Genomic DNA, 27,207 nt, shown 5'->3' with positions numbered 1-27,207 from the left:
TTGGTTGGTTATGATGCAACAATGCCTATGTGACTGTCGCAGAGCCCGGCTGCCAAATTCGAAACGTCCAGCGATTGCGTCCACACGAAAGCTGCCAGCACTGAAAGCTCTACCTGGTTTTCACTGTCCCTTGGAACTGCATTCGCTGCCGCACAGACATTCGCGCTCTGCAAGAGCTTTGGTTGGTTATGATGCAACAATGCCTATGTGACTGTCGAAGAGCCCGGCTGCCAAATTCGAAACGTCCAGCGATTGCGCCCACACGAAAGCTGCCAGCACTGAAACCTCTACCTGGTTTTCACTGTCCCTTGGAACTGCATTCGCTGCCGCACAGACATTCGTGCTCTGCAAGATGTTTGGTTGGTTATGATACAACAATGCCTATGTGACTGTCGCAGAGCCCGGCTGCCAAATTCGAAACGTCCCGCGATTGCGCCCAGACGAAAGCTGCCAGCACTGAAAGGTCTACCTGGTTTTCACTGTCCCTTGGAACTGCATTCGCTGCCGCACAGACATTCACTCTCTGCAAGATGTTTGGTTGGTTATGATGCAACAATGCCTATGTGACTGTCGCAGAGCCCGGCTGCCAAATTCGAAACGTCCCGCGATTGCTCCCACACGAAAGCTGCCAGCACTGAAAGGTCTAACTGGTTTTCACTGTCCCTTGGAACTGCATTCGCTGCCGCACAGACATTCACGCTATGCAAAAGCTTTGGTTGGTTATGATGCAACAATGCTTATGTGACTCTGGCCGAGCCCGGCTGCCAAATTCGAAACGTCCCGCGATTGCGCCCAGACGAAAGCTGCCAGCACTGAAAGGTCTACCTGGTTTTCACTGTCCCTTGGAACTGCATTCGCTGCTGCACAGACATTCACGCTATGCAAAAGCTTTGGTTGGTTATAATGCAACAATGCCTATGTGACTCTGGCCGAGCCCGGCTGCCAAATTCGAAACGTCCAGCGATTGCGCCCACACGAAAGCTTCCAGCACTGAAAGCTCTACCTGGTTTTCACTGTCCCTTGGAACTGCATTCGCTGCCGCACAGACATTCGTGCTCTGCAAGAGCTTTGGTTGGTTATGATGCAACAATGCCTATGTGACTGTCGCAGAGCCCGTCTGCCAAATTCGAAACGTCCCGCGATTGCGCCCACACGAAAGCTGCCAGCACTGAAAGGTCTACCTGGTTTTCACTGTCCCTTGGAACTGCATTCACTGCCGCACAGACATTCGCGCTCTGCAAAAGCCTTGTTTGTTTATGATGCAACAATGCCTACGTGACTCTGGCAGAGCCCAGCTGCCAAATTCGAAACGTCCCGCGATTGCGCCCACACGAAAGCTGCCAGTACTGAAAGGTCTACCTGGTTTTCACTGTCCCTTGGAACTGCATTCGCTGCCACACAGACATTCGCGCTCTGCAAAAGCCTGGGTTAGTTATGATGCAACAATGCCTATGTGACACTCACAGAGTCCGGCTGCCAAATTCGAAACGTCCAGCGATAGCGCCCACACGAAAGCTGCCAGCACTGCAAGCTCTACCTGGTTTTCACTGTCCCTTGGAACTGCATTCGCTGCCGCACAGACATTCGCGCTCTGCAAATTCCTTGGTTGGTTATGATGCAACAATTCCTATGTGACTCTGGCAGAGCCCGGCTGCCAAATTCGAAACGTCCAGCGATAGCGCCCACACGAAAGCTGCCAGCACTGCAAGCTCTACCTGGTTTTCACTGTCCCTTGGAACTGCATTCGCTGCCGCACAGACATTCGCGCTCTGCAAATGCCTTGGTTGGTTATGATGCAACAATGCCTATGTGACTGTCGCAGAGCCCGGCTGCCAAATTCGAAACGTCCAGAGATTGCGCATACACGAAAGCTCCCAGCACTGAAAGGTCTACCTGTTTTTCACTGTCCCTTGGAACTGCATTCGCTGCCGCACAGACATTCACGCTATGCAAAAGCTTTGGTTGGTTATGATGCAACAATGCCTATGTGACTCTGGCAGAGCCCGGATGCCAAATTCGAAACGTCCAGCGATTGCGCCCACACGAAAGCTGCCAGCACTGAAAGCTCTACCTGGTTTTCACTGTCCCTTGGAACTGCATTCGCTGCCGCACAGACATTTGCGCTCTGCAAGAGCTTTGGTTTGTTATGATGCAACAATGCCTATGTGACTGTCGCAGAGCCCGGCTGCCAAATTCGAAACGTCCAGCGATTGCGCCCATACGAAAGCTGCCAGCACTGAAAGGTCTACCTGGTTTTCACTGTCCCTTGGAACTGCATTCGCTGCCGCACAGACATTCGCGCTCTGCAAATGCTTTGTTTGGTTATGATGCAACAATGCCTATGTGACTGTCGCAGAGCCCGGCTGCCAAATTCGAAACGTCCAGAGATTGCGCCCACACGAAAGCTCCCAGCACTGAAAGGTCTAACTGGTTTTCACTGTCCCTTGGAACTGCATTCGCTGCCGCACAGACATTCACGCTATGCAAAAGCTTTGGTTGGTTATGATGCAACAATGCCTATGTGACTCTGGCCGAGCCCGGCTGCCAAATTCGACACGTCCAGCGATAGCGCCCACACGAAAGCTGCCAGCACTGAAAGGTCTACCTGGTTTTCACTGTCCCTTGGAACTGCATTCGCTGCCGCACAGACATTCACGCTATGCAAAAGCTTTGGTTGGTTATGATGCAACAATGCCTATGTGACTCTGGCCGAGCCCGGCTGCCAAATTCGAAACGTCCCGCGATTGCGCCCAGACGAAAGCTGCCAGCACTGAAAGGTCTACCTTGTTTTCACTGTCCCTTGGAACTGCATTCGCTGCCGCACAGACATTTGCGCTCTGCAAAAGCCTTGGTTGGTTATGATGCAACAATGCCTATGTGACTGTCGCAGAACCCGGCTGCCAAATTCGAAACGTCCAGCGATTGCGTCCACACGAAAGCTTCCAGCACTGAAAGCTCTACCTGGTTTTCACTGTCCCTTGGAACTGCATTCGCTGTTGCACAGACATTCGCGCTCTGCAAATGCCTTGGTTGGTTATGATGCAACAATGCCTATGTGACTGTCGAAGAGCCCGGCTGCCAAATTCGAAACGTCCAGCGATTGCGCCCACACGAAAGCTGCCAGCACTGAAAGCTCTACCTGGTTTTCACTGTCCCTTGGAACTGCATTCGCTGCCGCACAGACATTCGTGCTCTGCAAGATGTTTGGTTGGTTATGATGCAACAATGCCTATGTGACTGTCGCAGAGCCCGGCTGCCAAATTCGAAACGTCCCGCGATTGCGCCCACACGAAAGCTGCCAGCACTGAAAGGTCTAACTGGTTTTCACTGTCCCTTGGAACTGCATTCGCTGCCGCACAGACATTCACGCTATGCAAAAGCTTTGGTTGGTTATGATGCAACAATGCCTATGTGACTGTCGCAGAGCCCGGCTGCCAAATTCGAAACGTCCAGAGATTGCGCCCACACGAAAGTTCCCAGCACTGAAATCTCTACCTGGTTTTCACTGTCCCTTGGAACTGCATTCGCTGCCGCACAGACATTTGTGCTCTGCAAGAGCTTTGGTTGGTTATGATGCAACAATGCCTATGTGACTGTCGCAGAGCCCGGCTGCCAAATTCGAAACGTCCAGCGATTGCGTCCACACGAAAGCTGCCAGCACTGAAAGCTCTACCTGGTTTTCACTGTCCCTTGGAACTGCATTCGCTGCCGCACAGACATTCGCGCTCTGCAAGAGCTTTGGTTGGTTATGATGCAACAATGCCTATGTGACTGTCGAAGAGCCCGGCTGCCAAATTCGAAACGTCCAGCGATTGCGCCCACACGAAAGCTGCCAGCACTGAAACCTCTACCTGGTTTTCACTGTCCCTTGGAACTGCATTCGCTGCCGCACAGACATTCGTGCTCTGCAAGATGTTTGGTTGGTTATGATGCAACAATGCCTATGTGACTGTCGCAGAGCCCGGCTGCCAAATTCGAAACGTCCACCGATTGCGCCCACACGAAAGCTGCCAGCACTGAAAGCTCTACCTGGTTTTCACTGTCCCTTGGAACTGCATTCGCTGCCGCACAGACATTCACTCTCTGCAAGATGTTTGGTTGGTTATGATGCAACAATGCCTATGTGACTGTCGCAGAGCCCGGCTGCCAAATTCGAAACGTCCCGCGATTGCGCCCACACGAAAGCTGCCAGCACTGAAAGGTCTAACTGGTTTTCACTGTCCCTTGGAACTGCATTCGCTGCCGCACAGACATTCACGCTATGCAAAAGCTTTGGTTGGTTATGATGCAACAATGCTTATGTGACTCTGGCCGAGCCCGGCTGCCAAATTCGAAACGTCCCGCGATTGCGCCCAGACGAAAGCTGCCAGCACTGAAAGGTCTAACTGGTTTTCACTGTCCCTTGGAACTGCATTCGCTGCCGCACAGACATTCACGCTATGCAAAAGCTTTGGTTGGTTATAATGCAACAATGCCTATGTGACTCTGGCCGAGCCCGGCTGCCAAATTCGAAACGTCCAGCGATTGCGCCCACATGAAAGCTTCCAGCACTGAAAGCTCTACCTGGTTTTCACTGTCCCTTGGAACTGCATTCGCTGCCGCACAGACATTCGTGCTCTGCAAGATGTTTGGTTGGTTATGATGCAACAATGCCTATGTGACTGTCGCAGAGCCCGGCTGCCAAATTCGAAACGTCCAGCGATTGCGCCCACACGAAAGCTGCCAGCACTGAAAGCTCTACCTGGTTTTCACTGTCCCTTGGAACTGCATTCGCTGCCGCACAGACATTCACTCTCTGCAAGATGTTTGGTTGGTTATGATGCAACAATGCCTATGTGACTGTCGCAGAGCCCGGCTGCCAAATTCGAAACGTCCCGCGATTGCGCCCACACGAAAGCTGCCAGCACTGAAAGGTCTAACTGGTTTTCACTGTCCCTTGGAACTGCATTCGCTGCCGCACAGACATTCACGCTATGCAAAAGCTTTGGTTGGTTATGATGCAACAATGCTTATGTGACTCTGGCCGAGCCCGGCTGCCAAATTCGAAACGTCCCGCGATTGCGCCCAGACGAAAGCTGCCAGCACTGAAAGCTCTACCTGGTTTTCACTGTCCCTTGGAACTGCATTCGCTGCCGCACAGACATTCGCGCTCTGCAAATGCCTTGGTTGGTTATGATGCAACAATGCCTATGTGACTGTCGAAGAGCCTGGCTGCCAAATTCGAAACGTCCAGCGATTGCGCCCACACGAAAGCTGCCAGCACTGAAACCTCTACCTGGTTTTCACTGTCCCTTGGAACTGCATTTGCTGCCGCACAGACATTCGTGCTCTGCAAGAGCTTTGGTTGGTTATGATGCAACAATGCCTATGTGACTGTCGCAGAGCCCGTCTGCCAAATTCGAAACGTCCCGCGATTGCGCCCACACGAAAGCTGCCAGCACTGAAAGCTCTACCTGGTTTTCACTGTCCCTTGGAACTGCATTCGCTGCCGCACAGACATTCACTATCTGCAAGATGTTTGGTTGGTTATGATGCAACAATGCCTATGTGACTCTGGCCGAGCCCAGTTGCCAAATTCGAAACGTCCAGCGATTGCGCCCACACGAAAGCTGCCAGCACTGAAAGCTCTACCTGGTTTTCACTGTCCCTTGGAACTCCATTCGCTGCCGCACAGACATTCGTGCTCTGCAAGATGTTTGGTTGGTTATGATGCAACAATGCCTATGTGACTGTCGCAGAGCCCGGCTGCCAAATTCGAAACGTCCAGAGATTGCGCCCACACGAAAGCTGCCAGCACTGAAAGGTCTACCTGGTTTTCACTGTCCCTTGGAACTGCATTCGCTGCCGCACAGACATTTGCGCTCTGCAAGACATTTTGTTGGTTATGATGCAACAATGCCTATGTGACTGTCGAATAGCCCGGCTGCCAAATTCGAAACGTCCAGCGATTGTGCCCACACGAAACCTGCCAGCACTGAAAGGTCTACCTGGTTTTCACTGTCCCTTGGAACTGCATTCGCTGCCGCACAGACATTCGTGCTCTGCAAGAGCTTTGGTTGGTTATGATGCAACAATGCCTATGTGACTGTCGCAGAGCCCGGCTGCCAAATTCGAAACGTCCAGCGATTGCGTCCACACGAAAGCTTCCAGCACTGAAAGCTCTACCTGGTTTTCACTGTCCCTTGGAACTGCATTCGCTGTCGCACAGACATTCGCGCTCTGCAAATGCCTTGGTTGGTTATGATGCAACAATGCCTATGTGACTGTCGAAGAGCCCGGCTGCCAAATTCGAAACGTCCAGCGATTGCGCCCACACGAAAGCTGCCAGCACTGAAAGCTCTACCTGGTTTTCACTGTCCCTTGGAACTGCATTCGCTGCCGCACAGACATTCGTGCTCTGCAAGATGTTTGGTTGGTTATGATGCAACAATGCCTATGTGACTGTCGCAGAGCCCGGCTGCCAAATTCGAAACGTCCCGCGATTGCGCCCACACGAAAGCTGCCAGCACTGAAAGCTCTACCTGGTTTTCACTGTCCCTTGGAACTGCATTCGCTGCCGCACAGACATTCACGCTATGCAAAAGCTTTGGTTGGTTATGATGCAACAATGCCTATGTGACTGTCGCAGAGCCCGGCTGCCAAATTCGAAACGTCCAGAGATTGCGCCCACACGAAAGCTCCCAGCACTGAAAGCTCTACCTGGTTTTCACTGTCCCTTGGAACTGCATTCGCTGCCACACAGACATTTGCGCTCTGCAAGAGCTTTGGTTGGTTATGATGCAACAATGCCTATGTGACTGTCGCAGAGCCCGGCTGCCAAATTCGAAACGTCCAGCGATTGCGTCCACACGAAAGCTGCCAGCACTGAAAGCTCTACCTGGTTTTCACTGTCCCTTGGAACTGCATTCGCTGCCGCACAGACATTCGCGCTCTGCAAGAGCTTTGGTTGGTTATGATGCAACAATGCCTATGTGACTGTCGAAGAGCCCGGCTGCCAAATTCGAAACGTCCAGCGATTGCGCCCACACGAAAGCTGCCAGCACTGAAACCTCTACCTGGTTTTCACTGTCCCTTGGAACTGCATTCGCTGCCGCACAGACATTCGTGCTCTGCAAGATGTTTGGTTGGTTATGATACAACAATGCCTATGTGACTGTCGCAGAGCCCGGCTGCCAAATTCGAAACGTCCCGCGATTGCGCCCAGACGAAAGCTGCCAGCACTGAAAGGTCTACCTGGTTTTCACTGTCCCTTGGAACTGCATTCGCTGCCGCACAGACATTCACTCTCTGCAAGATGTTTGGTTGGTTATGATGCAACAATGCCTATGTGACTGTCGCAGAGCCCGGCTGCCAAATTCGAAACGTCCCGCGATTGCTCCCACACGAAAGCTGCCAGCACTGAAAGGTCTAACTGGTTTTCACTGTCCCTTGGAACTGCATTCGCTGCCGCACAGACATTCACGCTATGCAAAAGCTTTGGTTGGTTATGATGCAACAATGCTTATGTGACTCTGGCCGAGCCCGGCTGCCAAATTCGAAACGTCCCGCGATTGCGCCCAGACGAAAGCTGCCAGCACTGAAAGGTCTACCTGGTTTTCACTGTCCCTTGGAACTGCATTCGCTGCTGCACAGACATTCACGCTATGCAAAAGCTTTGGTTGGTTATAATGCAACAATGCCTATGTGACTCTGGCCGAGCCCGGCTGCCAAATTCGAAACGTCCAGCGATTGCGCCCACACGAAAGCTTCCAGCACTGAAAGCTCTACCTGGTTTTCACTGTCCCTTGGAACTGCATTCGCTGCCGCACAGACATTCGTGCTCTGCAAGAGCTTTGGTTGGTTATGATGCAACAATGCCTATGTGACTGTCGCAGAGCCCGTCTGCCAAATTCGAAACGTCCCGCGATTGCGCCCACACGAAAGCTGCCAGCACTGAAAGGTCTACCTGGTTTTCACTGTCCCTTGGAACTGCATTCACTGCCGCACAGACATTCGCGCTCTGCAAAAGCCTTGTTTGTTTATGATGCAACAATGCCTACGTGACTCTGGCAGAGCCCAGCTGCCAAATTCGAAACGTCCCGCGATTGCGCCCACACGAAAGCTGCCAGTACTGAAAGGTCTACCTGGTTTTCACTGTCCCTTGGAACTGCATTCGCTGCCACACAGACATTCGCGCTCTGCAAAAGCCTGGGTTAGTTATGATGCAACAATGCCTATGTGACACTCACAGAGTCCGGCTGCCAAATTCGAAACGTCCAGCGATAGCGCCCACACGAAAGCTGCCAGCACTGCAAGCTCTACCTGGTTTTCACTGTCCCTTGGAACTGCATTCGCTGCCGCACAGACATTCGCGCTCTGCAAATTCCTTGGTTGGTTATGATGCAACAATTCCTATGTGACTCTGGCAGAGCCCGGCTGCCAAATTCGAAACGTCCAGCGATAGCGCCCACACGAAAGCTGCCAGCACTGCAAGCTCTACCTGGTTTTCACTGTCCCTTGGAACTGCATTCGCTGCCGCACAGACATTCGCGCTCTGCAAATGCCTTGGTTGGTTATGATGCAACAATGCCTATGTGACTGTCGCAGAGCCCGGCTGCCAAATTCGAAACGTCCAGAGATTGCGCATACACGAAAGCTCCCAGCACTGAAAGGTCTACCTGTTTTTCACTGTCCCTTGGAACTGCATTCGCTGCCGCACAGACATTCACGCTATGCAAAAGCTTTGGTTGGTTATGATGCAACAATGCCTATGTGACTCTGGCAGAGCCCGGATGCCAAATTCGAAACGTCCAGCGATTGCGCCCACACGAAAGCTGCCAGCACTGAAAGCTCTACCTGGTTTTCACTGTCCCTTGGAACTGCATTCGCTGCCGCACAGACATTTGCGCTCTGCAAGAGCTTTGGTTTGTTATGATGCAACAATGCCTATGTGACTGTCGCAGAGCCCGGCTGCCAAATTCGAAACGTCCAGCGATTGCGCCCATACGAAAGCTGCCAGCACTGAAAGGTCTACCTGGTTTTCACTGTCCCTTGGAACTGCATTCGCTGCCGCACAGACATTCGCGCTCTGCAAATGCTTTGTTTGGTTATGATGCAACAATGCCTATGTGACTGTCGCAGAGCCCGGCTGCCAAATTCGAAACGTCCAGAGATTGCGCCCACACGAAAGCTCCCAGCACTGAAAGGTCTAACTGGTTTTCACTGTCCCTTGGAACTGCATTCGCTGCCGCACAGACATTCACGCTATGCAAAAGCTTTGGTTGGTTATGATGCAACAATGCCTATGTGACTCTGGCCGAGCCCGGCTGCCAAATTCGACACGTCCAGCGATAGCGCCCACACGAAAGCTGCCAGCACTGAAAGCTCTACCTGGTTTTCACTGTCCCTTGGAACTGCATTCGCTGCCGCACAGACATTCGCGCTCTGCAAAAGCCTTGGTTGTTTATGATGCAACAATGCCTATGTGACTCTGGCCGAGCCCAGCTGCCAAATTCGAAACGTCCCGCGATTGCGCCCAGACGAAAGCTGCCAGCACTGAAAGGTCTACCTGGTTTTCACTGTCCCTTGGAACTGCATTCGCTGCCGCACAGACATTCGCGCTCTGCAAAAGCTTTGGTTGGTTATGATGCAACAATGCCTATGTGACTCTGGCCGAGCCCAGCTGCCAAATTCGAAACGTCCCGCGATTGCGCGCAGACGAAAGCTGCCAGCACTGAAAGGTCTACCTGGTTTTCACTGTCCCTTGGAACTGCATTCGCTGCCGCACAGACATTCGCGCTCTGCAAATGCCTTGGTTGGTTATGATGCAACAATTCCTATGTGACTGTTGCAGAGCCCGGCTGCCAAATTCGAAACGTCCAGCGATTGCGCCCACACGAAAGCTGCCAGCACTGAAAGGTCTACCTTGTTTTCACTGTCCCTTGGAACTGCATTCACTGCCGCACAGACATTCGCGCTCTGCAAAAGCCTGGGTTAGTTATGATGCAACAATGCCTATGTGACTCTGGCCGAGCCCGGCTGCCAAATTCGAAACGTCCAGAGACTGCGCCCACACAAAAGCTGCCAGCACTGAAAGCTCTACCTGGTTTTCACTGTCCCTTGGAACTGCATTCGCTGCCACACAGACATTTGTGCTCTGCAAGACCTTTGGGTGGTTATGATGCAACAATGCCTATGTGACTGTCGAAGAGCCCGGCTGCCAAATTCGAAACGTCCACCGATTGCGCCCAGACGAAAGCTGCCAGCACTGAAAGGTCTACCTGGTTTTCACTGTCCCTTGGAACTGCATTCGCTGCCGCACAGACATTCACGCTATGCAAAAGCTTTGGTTGGTTATAATGCAACAATGCCTATGTGACTCTGGCCGAGCCCGGCTGCCAAATTCGAAACGTCCAGCGATTGCGCCCACACGAAAGCTGCCAGCACTGAAAGCTCTACCTGGTTTTCACTGTCCCTTGGAACTGCATTCGCTGCCGCACAGACATTCGCGCTCTGCAAATGCCTTGGTTGGTTATGATGCAACAATGCCTATGTGACTGTCGAAGAGCCCGGCTGCCAAATTCGAAACGTCCCGCGATTGCGCCCACACGAAAGCTGCCAGCACTGAAAGCTCTACCTGGTTTTCACTGTCCCTTGGAACTGCATTCGCTGCCGCACAGACATTCGTGCTCTGCAAGAGCTTTGGTTGGTTATGATGCAACAATGCCTATGTGACTGTCGCAGAGCCCGTCTGCCAAATTCGAAACGTCCACCGATTGCGCCCACACGAAAGCTGCCAGCACTGAAAGGTCTACCTGGTTTTCACTGTCCCTTGGAACTGCATTCGCTGCCGCACAGACATTCGCGCTCTGCAAAAGCCTTGGTTGTTTATGATGCAACAATGCCTACGTGACTCTGGCAGAGCCCAGCTGCCAAATTCGAAACGTCCCGCGATTGCGCCCACACGAAAGCTGCCAGTACTGAAAGGTCTACCTGGTTTTCACTGTCCCTTGGAACTGCATTCGCTGCCACACAGACATTCGCGCTCTGCAAAAGCCTGGGTTAGTTATAATGCAACAATGCCTATGTGACACTCGCAGAGTCCGGCTGCCAAATTCGAAACGTCCAGCGATAGCGCCCACACGAAAGCTGCCAGCACTGCAAGCTCTACCTGGTTTTCACTGTCCCTTGGAACTGCATTCGCTGCCGCACAGACATTCGCGCTCTGCAAATTCCTTGGTTGGTTATGATGCAACAATTCCTATGTGACTCTGGCAGAGCCCGGCTGCCAAATTCGAAACGTCCAGCGATAGCGCCCACACGAAAGCTGCCAGCACTGCAAGTTCTACCTGGTTTTCACTGTCCCTTGGAACTGCATTCGCTGCCGCACAGACATTCGCGCTCTGCAAATGCCTTGGTTGGTTATGATGCAACAATGCCTATGTGACTGTCGCAGAGCCCGGCTGCCAAATTCGAAACGTCCAGCGATTGCGCCCATACGAAAGCTGCCAGCACTGAAAGGTCTACCTGGTTTTCACTGTCCCTTGGAACTGCATTCGCTGCCGCACAGACATTCGCGCTCTGCAAATGCCTTGTTTGGTTATGATGCAACAATGCCTATGTGACTGTCGCAGAGCCCGGCTGCCAAATTCGAAACGTCCAGAGATTGCGCCCACACGAAAGCTCCCAGCACTGAAAGGTCTACCTGGTTTTCACTGTCCCTTGGAACTGCATTCGCAGCCGCACAGACATTCACGCTATGCAAAAGCTTTGGTTGGTTATGATGCAACAATGCCTATGTGACTCTGGCCGAACCCGGCTGCCAAATTCGAAACGTCCAGCGATAGCGCCCACACGAAAGCTGCCAGCACTGAAAGCTCTACCTGGTTTTCACTGTCCCTTGGAACTGCATTCGCTGCCGCACAGACATTCGCGCTCTGCAAAAGCCTTGGTTGTTTATGATGCAACAATGCCTATGTGACTCTGGCCGAGCCCAGCTGCCAAATTCGAAACGTCCCGCGATTGCGCCCAGACGAAAGGTGCCAGCACTGAAAGGTCTACCTGGTTTTCACTGTCCCTTGGAACTGCATTCGCTGCCGCACAGACATTCGCGCTCTGCAAGAGCTTTGGTTGGTTATGATGCAACAATGCCTATGTGACTGTCGAAGAGCCCGGCTGCCAAATTCGAAACGTCCAGAGATTGCGCCCACACGAAAGCTGCCAGCACTGAAACCTCTACCTGGTTTTCACTGTCCCTTGGAACTGCATTCGCTGCCGCACAGACATTCGTGCTCTGCAAGATGTTTGGTTGGTTATGATGCAACAATGCCTATGTGACTGTCGCAGAGCCCGGCTGCCAAATTCGAAACGTCCACCGATTGCGCCCACACGAAAGCTGCCAGCACTGAAAGCTCTACCTGGTTTTCACTGTCCCTTGGAACTGCATTCGCTGCCGCACAGACATTCACTCTCTGCAAGATGTTTGGTTGGTTATGATGCAACAATGCCTATGTGACTGTCGCAGAGCCCGGCTGCCAAATTCGAAACGTCCCGCGATTGCGCCCACACGAAAGCTGCCAGCACTGAAAGGTCTAACTGGTTTTCACTGTCCCTTGGAACTGCATTCGCTGCCGCACAGACATTCACGCTATGCAAAAGCTTTGGTTGGTTATGATGCAACAATGCTTATGTGACTCTGGCCGAGCCCGGCTGCCAAATTCGAAACGTCCCGCGATTGCGCCCAGACGAAAGCTTCCAGCACTGAAAGGTCTACCTGGTTTTCACTGTCCCTTGGAACTGCATTCGCTGCCGCACAGACATTCACGCTATGCAAAAGCTTTGGTTGGTTATAATGCAACAATGCCTATGTGACTCTGGCCGAGCCCGGCTGCCAAATTCGAAACGTCCAGCGATTGCGCCCACATGAAAGCTTCCAGCACTGAAAGCTCTACCTGGTTTTCACTGTCCCTTGGAACTGCATTCGCTGCCGCACAGACATTCGCGCTCTGCAAATGCCTTGGTTGGTTATGATGCAACAATGCCTATGTGACTCTGGCCGAGCCCGGCTGCCAAATTCGAAACGTCCAGCGATTGCGCCCACACGAAAGCTGCCAGCACTGAAACCTCTACCTGGTTTTCACTGTCCCTTGGAACTGCATTCGCTGCCGCACAGACATTCGTGCTCTGCAAGAGCTTTGGTTGGTTATGATGCAACAATGCCTATGTGACTGTCGCAGAGCCCGTCTGCCAAATTCGAAACGTCCCGCGATTGCGCCCACACGAAAGCTGCCAGCACTGAAAGCTCTACCTGGTTTTCACTGTCCCTTGGAACTGCATTCGCTGCCGCACAGACATTCACTATCTGCAAGATGTTTGGTTGGTTATGATGCAACAATGCCTATGTGACTCTGGCCGAGCCCAGTTGCCAAATTCGAAACGTCCAGCGATTGCGCCCACACGAAAGCTGCCAGCACTGAAAGCTCTACCTGGTTTTCACTGTCCCTTGGAACTCCATTCGCTGCCGCACAGACATTCGTGCTCTGCAAGATGTTTGGTTGGTTATGATGCAACAATGCCTATGTGACTGTCGCAGAGCCCGGCTGCCAAATTCGAAACGTCCAGAGATTGCGCCCACACGAAAGCTGCCAGCACTGAAAGGTCTACCTGGTTTTCACTGTCCCTTGGAACTGCATTCGCTGCCGCACAGACATTTGCGCTCTGCAAGACATTTTGTTGGTTATGATGCAACAATGCCTATGTGACTGTCGAATAGCCCGGCTGCCAAATTCGAAACGTCCAGCGATTGTGCCCACACGAAACCTGCCAGCACTGAAAGGTCTACCTGGTTTTCACTGTCCCTTGGAACTGCATTCGCTGCCGCACAGACATTCGTGCTCTGCAAGAGCTTTGGTTGGTTATGATGCAACAATGCCTATGTGACTGTCGCAGAGCCCGGCTGCCAAATTCGAAACGTCCAGCGATTGCGTCCACACGAAAGCTTCCAGCACTGAAAGCTCTACCTGGATTTCACTGTCCCTTGGAACTGCATTCGCTGTCGCACAGACATTCGCGCTCTGCAAATGCCTTGGTTGGTTATGATGCAACAATGCCTATGTGACTGTCGAAGAGCCCGGCTGCCAAATTCGAAACGTCCAGCGATTGCGCCCACACGAAAGCTGCCAGCACTGAAAGCTCTACCTGGTTTTCACTGTCCCTTGGAACTGCATTCGCTGCCGCACAGACATTCGTGCTCTGCAAGATGTTTGGTTGGTTATGATGCAACAATGCCTATGTGACTGTCGCAGAGCCCGGCTGCCAAATTCGAAACGTCCCGCGATTGCGCCCACACGAAAGCTGCCAGCACTGAAAGCTCTACCTGGTTTTCACTGTCCCTTGGAACTGCATTCGCTGCCGCACAGACATTCACGCTATGCAAAAGCTTTGGTTGGTTATGATGCAACAATGCCTATGTGACTGTCGCAGAGCCCGGCTGCCAAATTCGAAACGTCCAGAGATTGCGCCCACACGAAAGCTCCCAGCACTGAAAGCTCTACCTGGTTTTCACTGTCCCTTGGAACTGCATTCGCTGCCACACAGACATTTGCGCTCTGCAAGAGCTTTGGTTGGTTATGATGCAACAATGCCTATGTGACTGTCGCAGAGCCCGGCTGCCAAATTCGAAACGTCCAGCGATTGCGTCCACACGAAAGCTGCCAGCACTGAAAGCTCTACCTGGTTTTCACTGTCCCTTGGAACTGCATTCGCTGCCGCACAGACATTCGCGCTCTGCAAGAGCTTTGGTTGGTTATGATGCAACAATGCCTATGTGACTGTCGAAGAGCCCGGCTGCCAAATTCGAAACGTCCAGCGATTGCGCCCACACGAAAGCTGCCAGCACTGAAACCTCTACCTGGTTTTCACTGTCCCTTGGAACTGCATTCGCTGCCGCACAGACATTCGTGCTCTGCAAGATGTTTGGTTGGTTATGATACAACAATGCCTATGTGACTGTCGCAGAGCCCGGCTGCCAAATTCGAAACGTCCCGCGATTGCGCCCAGACGAAAGCTGCCAGCACTGAAAGGTCTACCTGGTTTTCACTGTCCCTTGGAACTGCATTCGCTGCCGCACAGACATTCACTCTCTGCAAGATGTTTGGTTGGTTATGATGCAACAATGCCTATGTGACTGTCGCAGAGCCCGGCTGCCAAATTCGAAACGTCCCGCGATTGCTCCCACACGAAAGCTGCCAGCACTGAAAGGTCTAACTGGTTTTCACTGTCCCTTGGAACTGCATTCGCTGCCGCACAGACATTCACGCTATGCAAAAGCTTTGGTTGGTTATGATGCAACAATGCTTATGTGACTCTGGCCGAGCCCGGCTGCCAAATTCGAAACGTCCCGCGATTGCGCCCAGACGAAAGCTGCCAGCACTGAAAGGTCTACCTGGTTTTCACTGTCCCTTGGAACTGCATTCGCTGCTGCACAGACATTCACGCTATGCAAAAGCTTTGGTTGGTTATAATGCAACAATGCCTATGTGACTCTGGCCGAGCCCGGCTGCCAAATTCGAAACGTCCAGCGATTGCGCCCACACGAAAGCTTCCAGCACTGAAAGCTCTACCTGGTTTTCACTGTCCCTTGGAACTGCATTCGCTGCCGCACAGACATTCGTGCTCTGCAAGAGCTTTGGTTGGTTATGATGCAACAATGCCTATGTGACTGTCGCAGAGCCCGTCTGCCAAATTCGAAACGTCCCGCGATTGCGCCCACACGAAAGCTGCCAGCACTGAAAGGTCTACCTGGTTTTCACTGTCCCTTGGAACTGCATTCACTGCCGCACAGACATTCGTGCTCTGCAAAAGCCTTGTTTGTTTATGATGCAACAATGCCTACGTGACTCTGGCAGAGCCCAGCTGCCAAATTCGAAACGTCCCGCGATTGCGCCCACACGAAAGCTGCCAGTACTGAAAGGTCTACCTGGTTTTCACTGTCCCTTGGAACTGCATTCGCTGCCACACAGACATTCGCGCTCTGCAAAAGCCTGGGTTAGTTATGATGCAACAATGCCTATGTGACACTCACAGAGTCCGGCTGCCAAATTCGAAACGTCCAGCGATAGCGCCCACACGAAAGCTGCCAGCACTGCAAGCTCTACCTGGTTTTCACTGTCCCTTGGAACTGCATTCGCTGCCGCACAGACATTCGCGCTCTGCAAATTCCTTGGTTGGTTATGATGCAACAATTCCTATGTGACTCTGGCAGAGCCCGGCTGCCAAATTCGAAACGTCCAGCGATAGCGCCCACACGAAAGCTGCCAGCACTGCAAGCTCTACCTGGTTTTCACTGTCCCTTGGAACTGCATTCGCTGCCGCACAGACATTCGCGCTCTGCAAATGCCTTGGTTGGTTATGATGCAACAATGCCTATGTGACTGTCGCAGAGCCCGGCTGCCAAATTCGAAACGTCCAGAGATTGCGCATACACGAAAGCTCCCAGCACTGAAAGGTCTACCTGTTTTTCACTGTCCCTTGGAACTGCATTCGCTGCCGCACAGACATTCACGCTATGCAAAAGCTTTGGTTGGTTATGATGCAACAATGCCTATGTGACTCTGGCAGAGCCCGGATGCCAAATTCGAAACGTCCAGCGATTGCGCCCACACGAAAGCTGCCAGCACTGAAAGCTCTACCTGGTTTTCACTGTCCCTTGGAACTGCATTCGCTGCCGCACAGACATTTGCGCTCTGCAAGAGCTTTGGTTTGTTATGATGCAACAATGCCTATGTGACTGTCGCAGAGCCCGGCTGCCAAATTCGAAACGTCCAGCGATTGCGCCCATACGAAAGCTGCCAGCACTGAAAGGTCTACCTGGTTTTCACTGTCCCTTGGAACTGCATTCGCTGCCACACAGACATTCGCGCTCTGCAAATGCCTTGTTTGGTTATGATGCAACAATGCCTATGTGACTGTCGCAGAGCCCGGCTGCCAAATTCGAAACGTCCAGAGATTGCGCCCACACGAAAGCTCCCAGCACTGAAAGGTCTAACTGGTTTTCACTGTCCCTTGGAACTGCATTCGCTGCCGCACAGACATTCACGCTATGCAAAAGCTTTGGTTGGTTATGATGCAACAATGCCTATGTGACTCTGGCCGAGCCCGGCTGCCAAATTCGACACGTCCAGCGATAGCGCCCACACGAAAGCTGCCAGCACTGAAAGCTCTACCTGGTTTTCACTGTCCCTTGGAACTGCATTCGCTGCCGCACAGACATTCGCGCTCTGCAAAAGCCTTGGTTGTTTATGATGCAACAATGCCTATGTGACTCTGGCCGAGCCCAGCTGCCAAATTCGAAACGTCCCGCGATTGCGCCCAGACGAAAGCTGCCAGCACTGAAAGGTCTACCTGGTTTTCACTGTCCCTTGGAACTGCATTCGCTGCCGCACAGACATTCGCGCTCTGCAAAAGCTTTGGTTGGTTATGATGCAACAATGCCTATGTGACTCTGGCCGAGCCCAGCTGCCAAATTCGAAACGTCCCGCGATTGCGCGCAGACGAAAGCTGCCAGCACTGAAAGGTCTACCTGGTTTTCACTGTCCCTTGGAACTGCATTCGCTGCCGCACAGACATTCGCGCTCTGCAAATGCCTTGGTTGGTTATGATGCAACAATTCCTATGTGACTGTTGCAGAGCCCGGCTGCCAAATTCGAAACGTCCAGCGATTGCGCCCACACGAAAGCTGCCAGCACTGAAAGGTCTACCTTGTTTTCACTGTCCCTTGGAACTGCATTCACTGCCGCACAGACATTCGCGCTCTGCAAAAGCCTGGGTTAGTTATGATGCAACAATGCCTATGTGACTCTGGCCGAGCCCGGCTGCCAAATTCGAAACGTCCAGAGACTGCGCCCACACAAAAGCTGCCAGCACTGAAAGCTCTACCTGGTTTTCACTGTCCCTTGGAACTGCATTCGCTGCCACACAGACATTTGTGCTCTGCAAGACCTTTGGGTGGTTATGATGCAACAATGCCTATGTGACTGTCGAAGAGCCCGGCTGCCAAATTCGAAACGTCCAGCGATTGCGCCCACACGAAAGCTGCCAGCACTGAAAGCTCTACCTGGTTTTCACTGTCCCTTGGAACTGCATTTGCTGCCGCACAGACATTCATGCTCTGCAAGAGCTTTGGTTGGTTATGATGCAACAATGCCTATGTGACTGTCGCAGAGCCCGGCTGCCAAATTCGAAACGTCCACCGATTGCGCCCACACGAAAGCTGCCAGCACTGAAAGCTCTACCTGGTTTTCACTGTCCCTTGGAACTGCATTCGCTGCCGCACAGATATTTGCGCTCTGCAAGAGCTTTGGTTGGTTATGATGCAACAATGCCTATGTGACTGTCGCAGAGCCCGGCTGCCAAATTCGAAACATCCCGCGATTGCGCCCACACGAAAGCTGCCAGCACTGAAAGGTCTAACTGGTTTTCACTGTCCCTTGGAACTGCATTCGCTGCCGCACAGACATTCGCGCTCTGCAAAAGCCTTGGTTGGTTATGATGCAACAATGCTTATGTGACTGTCGCAGAACCCGGCTGCCAAATTCGAAACGTCCAGCGATTGCGCCCACACGAAAGCTGCCAGCACTGAAAGCTCTACCTGGTTTTCACTGTCCCTTGGAACTGCATTCGCTGCCGCACAGACATTCGCGCTCTGCAAATGCCTTGGTTGTTTATGATGCAACAATGCCTATGTGACTCTGGCCGAGCCCGGCTGCCAAATTCGAAACGTCCAGCGATTGCGCCCACACGAAAGCTGCCAGCACTGAAAGCTATACCTGGTTTTCACTGTCCCTTGGAACTGCATTCGCTGCCGCACAGACATTTGCGCTCTGCAAGAGCTTTGGTTGGTTATGATGCAACAATGCCTATGTGACTGTCGCAGAGCCCGGCTGCCAAATTCGAAACGTCCAGCGATTGCGCCCAGACGAAAGCTGCCAGCACTGAAAGCTCTACCTGGTTTTCACTGTCCCTTGGAACTGCATTCGCTGCCGCACAGACATTCAAGCTATGCAAAAGCTTTGGTTGGTTATGATGCAACAATGCCTATGTGACTGTCGCAGAGCCCGGCTGCCAAATTCGAAACGTCCAGCGATTGCGCCCACACGAAAGCTGCCAGCACTGAAACCTCTACCTGGTTTTCACTGTCCCTTGGAAATGCATTCGCTGCCGCACAGACATTCGTGCTCTCCAAGAGCTTTGGTTGGTTATGATGCAACAATGCCTATGTGACTGTCGCAGAGCCCGGCTGCCAAATTCGAAACGTCCACCGATTGCGCCCACACGAAAGCTGCCAGCACTGAAAGCTCTACCTGGTTTTCACTGTCCCTTGGAACTGCATTCGCTGCCGCACAGACATTCGCGCTCTGCAAATGCCTTGGTTGGTTATGATGCAACAATGCCTATGTGACTGTCGCAGAACCCGGCTGCCAAATTCGAAACGTCCAGCGATTGCGCCCACACGAAAGCTGCCAGCACTGAAAGCTCTACCTGGTTTTCACTGTCCCTTGGAACTGCATTCGCTGCCGCACAGACATTCGCGCTCTGCAAATGCCTTGGTTGGTTATGATGCAACAATGCCTATGTGACTGTCGCAGAGCCCGGCTGCCAAATTCGAAACGTCCACCGATTGCGCCCACACGAAAGCTGCCAGCACTGAAAGCTCTACCTGGTTTTCACTGTCCCTTGGAACTCCATTCGCTGCCGCACAGACATTCACGCTATGCAAAAGCTTTGGTTGGTTATGATGCAACAATGCCTATGTGACTCTGGCCGAGCCCGGCTGCCAAATTCGAAACGTCCAGAGATTGCGCCCACACGAAAGCTGCCAGCACTGAAAGGTCTACCTTGTTTTCACTGTCCCTTGGAACTGCATTCGCTGCCGCACAGACATTTGCGCTCTGCAAAAGCCTTGGTTGGTTATGATGCAACAATGCCTATGTGACTGTCGCAGAACCCGGCTGCCAAATTCGAAACGTCCAGCGATTGCGTCCACACGAAAGCTTCCAGCACTGAAAGCTCTACCTGGTTTTCACTGTCCCTTGGAACTGCATTCGCTGTTGCACAGACATTCGCGCTCTGCAAATGCCTTGGTTGGTTATGATGCAACAATGCCTATGTGACTGTCGAAGAGCCCGGCTGCCAAATTCGAAACGTCCAGCGATTGCGCCCACACGAAAGCTGCCAGCACTGAAAGCTCTACCTGGTTTTCACTGTCCCTTGGAACTGCATTCGCTGCCGCACAGACATTCGTGCTCTGCAAGATGTTTGGTTGGTTATGATGCAACAATGCCTATGTGACTGTCGCAGAGCCCGGCTGCCAAATTCGAAACGTCCCGCGATTGCGCCCACACGAAAGCTGCCAGCACTGAAAGGTCTAACTGGTTTTCACTGTCCCTTGGAACTGCATTCGCTGCCGCACAGACATTCACGCTATGCAAAAGCTTTGGTTGGTTATGATGCAACAATGCTTATGTGACTCTGGCCGAGCCCGGCTGCCAAATTCGAAACGTCCCGCGATTGCGCCCAGACGAAAGCTGCCAGCACTGAAAGGTCTACCTGGTTTTCACTGTCCCTTGGAACTGCATTCGCTGCTGCACAGACATTCACGCTATGCAAAAGCTTTGGTTGGTTATAATGCAACAATGCCTATGTGACTCTGGCCGAGCCCGGCTGCCAAATTCGAAACGTCCAGCGATTGCGCCCACACGAAAGCTTCCAGCACTGAAAGCTCTACCTGGTTTTCACTGTCCCTTGGAACTGCATTCGCTGCCGCACAGACATTCGTGCTCTGCAAGAGCTTTGGTTGGTTATGATGCAACAATGCCTATGTGACTGTCGCAGAGCCCGTCTGCCAAATTCGAAACGTCCCGCGATTGCGCCCACACGAAAGCTGCCAGCACTGAAAGGTCTACCTGGTTTTCACTGTCCCTTGGAACTGCATTCACTGCCGCACAGACATTCGCGCTCTGCAAAAGCCTTGTTTGTTTATGATGCAACAATGCCTACGTGACTCTGGCAGAGCCCAGCTGCCAAATTCGAAACGTCCCGCGATTGCGCCCACACGAAAGCTGCCAGTACTGAAAGGTCTACCTGGTTTTCACTGTCCCTTGGAACTGCATTCGCTGCCACACAGACATTCGCGCTCTGCAAAAGCCTGGGTTAGTTATGATGCAACAATGCCTATGTGACACTCACAGAGTCCGGCTGCCAAATTCGAAACGTCCAGCGATAGCGCCCACACGAAAGCTGCCAGCACTGAAAGCTCTACCTGGTTTTCACTGTCCCTTGGAACTGCATTCGCTGCCGCACAGACATTCGCGCTCTGCAAATTCCTTGGTTGGTTATGATGCAACAATTCCTATGTGACTCTGGCAGAGCCCGGCTGCCAAATTCGAAACGTCCAGCGATAGCGCCCACACGAAAGCTGCCAGCACTGCAAGCTCTACCTGGTTTTCACTGTCCCTTGGAACTGCATTCGCTGCCGCACAGACATTCGCGCTCTGCAAATGCCTTGGTTGGTTATGATGCAACAATGCCTATGTGACTGTCGCAGAGCCCGGCTGCCAAATTCGAAACGTCCAGAGATTGCGCATACACGAAAGCTCCCAGCACTGAAAGGTCTACCTGTTTTTCACTGTCCCTTGGAACTGCATTCGCTGCCGCACAGACATTCACGCTATGCAAAAGCTTTAGTTGGTTATGATGCAACAATGCCTATGTGACTCTGGCAGAGCCCGGATGCCAAATTCGAAACGTCCAGCGATTGCGCCCACACGAAAGCTGCCAGCACTGCAAGCTCTACCTGGTTTTCACTGTCCCTTGGAACTGCATTCGCTGCCGCACAGACATTCGCGCTCTGCAAATGCCTTGGTTGGTTATGATGCAACAATGCCTATGTGACTGTCGCAGAGCCCGGCTGCCAAATTCGAAACGTCCAGAGATTGCGCATACACGAAAGCTCCCAGCACTGAAAGGTCTACCTGTTTTTCACTGTCCCTTGGAACTGCATTCGCTGCCGCACAGACATTTGCGCTCTGCAAAAGCCTTGGTTGGTTATGATGCAACAATGCCTATGTGACTGTCGCAGAACCCGGCTGCCAAATTCGAAACGTCCAGCGATTGCGTCCACACGAAAGCTTCCAGCACTGAAAGCTCTACCTGGTTTTCACTGTTCCTTGGAACTGCATTCGCTGTTGCACAGACATTCGCGCTCTGCAAATGCCTTGGTTGGTTATGATGCAACAATGCCTATGTGACTGTCGAAGAGCCCGGCTGCCAAATTCGAAACGTCCAGCGATTGCGCCCACACGAAAGCTGCCAGCACTGAAAGCTCTACCTGGTTTTCACTGTCCCTTGGAACTGCATTCGCTGCCGCACAGACATTCGTGCTCTGCAAGATGTTTGGTTGGTTATGATGCAACAATGCCTATGTGACTGTCGCAGAGCCCGGCTGCCAAATTCGAAACGTCCCGCGATTGCGCCCACACGAAAGCTGCCAGCACTGAAAGGTCTAACTGGTTTTCACTGTCCCTTGGAACTGCATTCGCTGCCGCACAGACATTCACGCTATGCAAAAGCTTTGGTTGGTTATGATGCAACAATTCTTATGTGACTCTGGCCGAGCCCGGCTGCCAAATTCGAAACGTCCCGCGATTGCGCCCAGACGAAAGCTGCCAGCACTGAAAGGTCTACCTGGTTTTCACTGTCCCTTGGAACTGCATTCGCTGCTGCACAGACATTCACGCTATGCAAAAGCTTTGGTTGGTTATAATGCAACAATGCCTATGTGACTCTGGCCGAGCCCGGCTGCCAAATTCGAAACGTCCAGCGATTGCGCCCACACGAAAGCTTCCAGCACTGAAAGCTCTACCTGGTTTTCACTGTCCCTTGGAACTGCATTCGCTGCCGCACAGACATTCGTGCTCTGCAAGAGCTTTGGTTGGTTATGATGCAACAATGCCTATGTGACTGTCGCAGAGCCCGTCTGCCAAATTCGAAACGTCCCGCGATTGCGCCCACACGAAAGCTGCCAGCACTGAAAGGTCTACCTGGTTTTCACTGTCCCTTGGAACTGCATTCACTGCCGCACAGACATTCGCGCTCTGCAAAAGCCTTGTTTGTTTATGATGCAACAATGCCTACGTGACTCTGGCAGAGCCCAGCTGCCAAATTCGAAACGTCCCGCGATTGCGCCCACACGAAAGCTGCCAGTACTGAAAGGTCTACCTGGTTTTCACTGTCCCTTGGAACTGCATTCGCTGCCACACAGACATTCGCGCTCTGCAAAAGCCTGGGTTAGTTATGATGCAACAATGCCTATGTGACACTCACAGAGTCCGCCTGCCAAATTCGAAACGTCCAGCGATAGCGCCCACACGAAAGCTGCCAGCACTGAAAGCTCTACCTGGTTTTCACTGTCCCTTGGAACTGCATTCGCTGCCGCACAGACATTCGCGCTCTGCAAATTCCTTGGTTGGTTATGATGCAACAATTCCTATGTGACTCTGGCAGAGCCCGGCTGCCAAATTCGAAACGTCCAGCGATAGCGCCCACACGAAAGCTGCCAGCACTGCAAGCTCTACCTGGTTTTCACTGTCCCTTGGAACTGCATTCGCTGCCGCACAGACATTCGCGCTCTGCAAATGCCTTGGTTGGTTATGATGCAACAATGCCTATGTGACTGTCGCAGAGCCCGGCTGCCAAATTCGAAACGTCCAGAGATTGCGCATACACGAAAGCTCCCAGCACTGAAAGGTCTACCTGTTTTTCACTGTCCCTTGGAACTGCATTCGCTGCCGCACAGACATTCACGCTATGCAAAAGCTTTGGTTGGTTATGATGCAACAATGCCTATGTGACTCTGGCAGAGCCCGGATGCCAAATTCGAAACGTCCAGCGATTGCGCCCACACGAAAGCTGCCAGCACTGCAAGCTCTACCTGGTTTTCACTGTCCCTTGGAACTGCATTCGCTGCCGCACAGACATTCGCGCTCTGCAAATGCCTTGGTTGGTTATGATGCAACAATGCCTATGTGACTGTCGCAGAGCCCGGCTGCCAAATTCGAAACGTCCAGAGATTGCGCATACACGAAAGCTCCCAGCACTGAAAGGTCTACCTGTTTTTCACTGTCCCTTGGAACTGCATTCGCTGCCGCACAGACATTCACGCTATGCAAAAGCTTTGGTTGGTTATGATGCAACAATGCCTATGTGACTCTGGCAGAGCCCGGATGCCAAATTCGAAACGTCCAGCGATTGCGCCCACACGAAAGCTGCCAGCACTGAAAGCTCTACCTGGTTTTCACTGTCCCTTGGAACTGCATTCGCTGCCGCACAGACATTTGCGCTCTGCAAGAGCTTTGGTTTGTTATGATGCAACAATGCCTATGTGACTGTCGCAGAGCCCGGCTGCCAAATTCGAAACGTCCAGCGATTGCGCCCATACGAAAGCTGCCAGCACTGAAAGGTCTACCTGGTTTTCACTGTCCCTTGGAACTGCATTCGCTTCTGCACAGACATTCGCGCTCTGCAAATGCCTTGTTTGGTTATGATGCAACAATGCCTATGTGACTGTCGCAGAGCCCGGCTGCCAAATTCGAAACGTCCAGAGATTGCGCCCACACGAAAGCTCCCAGCACTGAAACGTCTAACTGGTTTTCACTGTCCCTTGGAACTGCATTCGCTGCCGCACAGACATTCACGCTATGCAAAAGCTTTGGTTGGTTATGATGCAACAATGCCTATGTGACTCTGGCCGAGCCCGGCTGCCAAATTCGACACGTCCAGCGATAGCGCCCACACGAAAGCTGCCAGCACTGAAAGGTCTACCTGGTTTTCACTGTCCCTTGGAACTGCATTCGCTGCCGCACAGACATTCGCGCTCTGCAAAAGCCTTGGTTGTTTATGATGCAACAATGCCTATGTGACTCTGGCCGAGCCCAGCTGCCAAATTCGAAACGTCCCGCGATTGCGCCCATACGAAAGCTGCCAGCACTGAAAGGTCTACCTGGTTTTCACTGTCCCTTGGAACTGCATTCGCTGCCGCACAGACATTCGCACTCTGCAAAAGCTTTGGTTGGTTATGATGCAACAATGCCTATGTGACTCTGGCCGAGCCCAGCTGCCAAATTCGAAACGTCCCGCGATTGCGCGCAGACGAAAGCTGCCAGCACTGAAAGGTCTACCTGGTTTTCACTGTCCCTTGGAACTGCATTCGCTGCCGCACAGACATTCGCGCTCTGCAAATGCCTTGGTTGGTTATGATGCAACAATTCCTATGTGACTGTTGCAGAGCCCGGCTGCCAAATTCGAAACGTCCAGCGATTGCGCCCACACGAAAGCTGCCAGCACTGAAAGGTCTACCTTGTTTTCACTGTCCCTTGGAACTGCATTCACTGCCGCACAGACATTCGCGCTCTGCAAAAGCCTGGGTTAGTTATGATGCAACAATGCCTATGTGACTCTGGCCGAGCCCGGCTGCCAAATTCGAAACGTCCAGAGACTGCGCCCACACAAAAGCTGCCAGCACTGAAAGCTCTACCTGGTTTTCACTGTCCCTTGGAACTGCATTCGCTGCCACACAGACATTTGTGCTCTGCAAGACCTTTGGGTGGTTATGATGCAACAATGCCTATGTGACTGTCGAAGAGCCCGGCTGCCAAATTCGAAACGTCCAGCGATTGCGCCCACACGAAAGCTGCCAGCACTGAAAGCTCTACCTGGTTTTCACTGTCCCTTGGAACTGCATTCGCTGCCGCACAGACATTCATGCTCTGCAAGAGCTTTGGTTGGTTATGATGCAACAATGCCTATGTGACTGTCGCAGAGCCCGGCTGCCAAATTCGAAACGTCCCGCGATTGCGCCCACACGAAAGCTGCCAGCACTGAAAGCTCTACCTGGTTTTCACTGTCCCTTGGAACTGCATTCGCTGCCGCACAGATATTTGCGCTCTGCAAGAGCTTTGGTTGGTTATGATGCAACAATGCCTATGTGACTGTCGCAGAGCCCGGCTGCCAAATTCGAAACATCCCGCGATTGCGCCCACACGAAAGCTGCCAGCACTGAAAGGTCTAACTGGTTTTCACTGTCCCTTGGAACTGCATTCGCTGCCGCACAGACATTCGCGCTCTGCAAAAGCCTTGGTTGGTTATGATGCAACAATGCTTATGTGACTGTCGCAGAACCCGGCTGCCAAATTCGAAACGTCCCGCGATTGCGCCCACACGAAAGCTGCCAGCACTGAAAGCTCTACCTGGTTTTCACTGTCCCTTGGAACTGCATTCGCTGCCGCACAGACATTCGCGCTCTGCAAAAGCCTTGGTTGTTTATGATGCAACAATGCCTATGTGACTCTGGCCGAGCCCGGCTGCCAAATTCGAAACGTCCAGCGATTGCGCCCACACGAAAGCTGCCAGCACTGAAAGCTATACCTGGTTTTCACTGTCCCTTGGAACTGCATTCGCTGCCGCACAGACATTTGCGCTCTGCAAGAGCTTTGGTTGGTTATGATGCAACAATGCCTATGTGACTGTCGCAGAGCCCGGCTGCCAAATTCGAAACGTCCAGCGATTGCGCCCAGACGAAAGCTGCCAGCACTGAAAGCTCTACCTGGTTTTCACTGTCCCTTGGAACTGCATTCGCTGCCGCACATACATTCAAGCTATGCAAAAGCTTTGGTTGGTTATGATGCAACAATGCCTATGTGACTGTCGCAGAGCCCGGCTGCCAAATTCGAAACGTCCAGCGATTGCGCCCACACGAAAGCTGCCAGCACTGAAACCTCTACCTGGTTTTCACTGTCCCTTGGAAATGCATTCGCTGCCGCACAGACATTCGTGCTCTCCAAGATGTTTGGTTGGTTATGATGCAACAATGCCTATGTGACTGTCGCAGAGCCCGGCTGCCAAATTCGAAACGTCCACCGATTGCGCCCACACGAAAGCTGCCAGCACTGAAAGCTCTACCTGGTTTTCACTGTCCCTTGGAACTGCATTCGCTGCCGCACAGACATTCGCGCTCTGCAAATGCCTTGGTTGGTTATGATGCAACAATGCCTATGTGACTGTCGCAGAACCCGGCTGCCAAATTCGAAACGTCCAGCGATTGCGCCCACACGAAAGCTGCCAGCACTGAAAGCTCTACCTGGTTTTCACTGTCCCTTGGAACTCCATTCGCTGCCG

Source organism: Mycteria americana, unplaced genomic scaffold (genome assembly GCF_035582795.1).
Source record: "Mycteria americana isolate JAX WOST 10 ecotype Jacksonville Zoo and Gardens unplaced genomic scaffold, USCA_MyAme_1.0 Scaffold_41, whole genome shotgun sequence".
NCBI classification, from domain to species: domain Eukaryota; kingdom Metazoa; phylum Chordata; class Aves; order Ciconiiformes; family Ciconiidae; genus Mycteria; species Mycteria americana.
The sequence above is the reverse complement of the archived record's forward strand: the minus strand, read 5'-3'. Positions refer to the sequence as shown.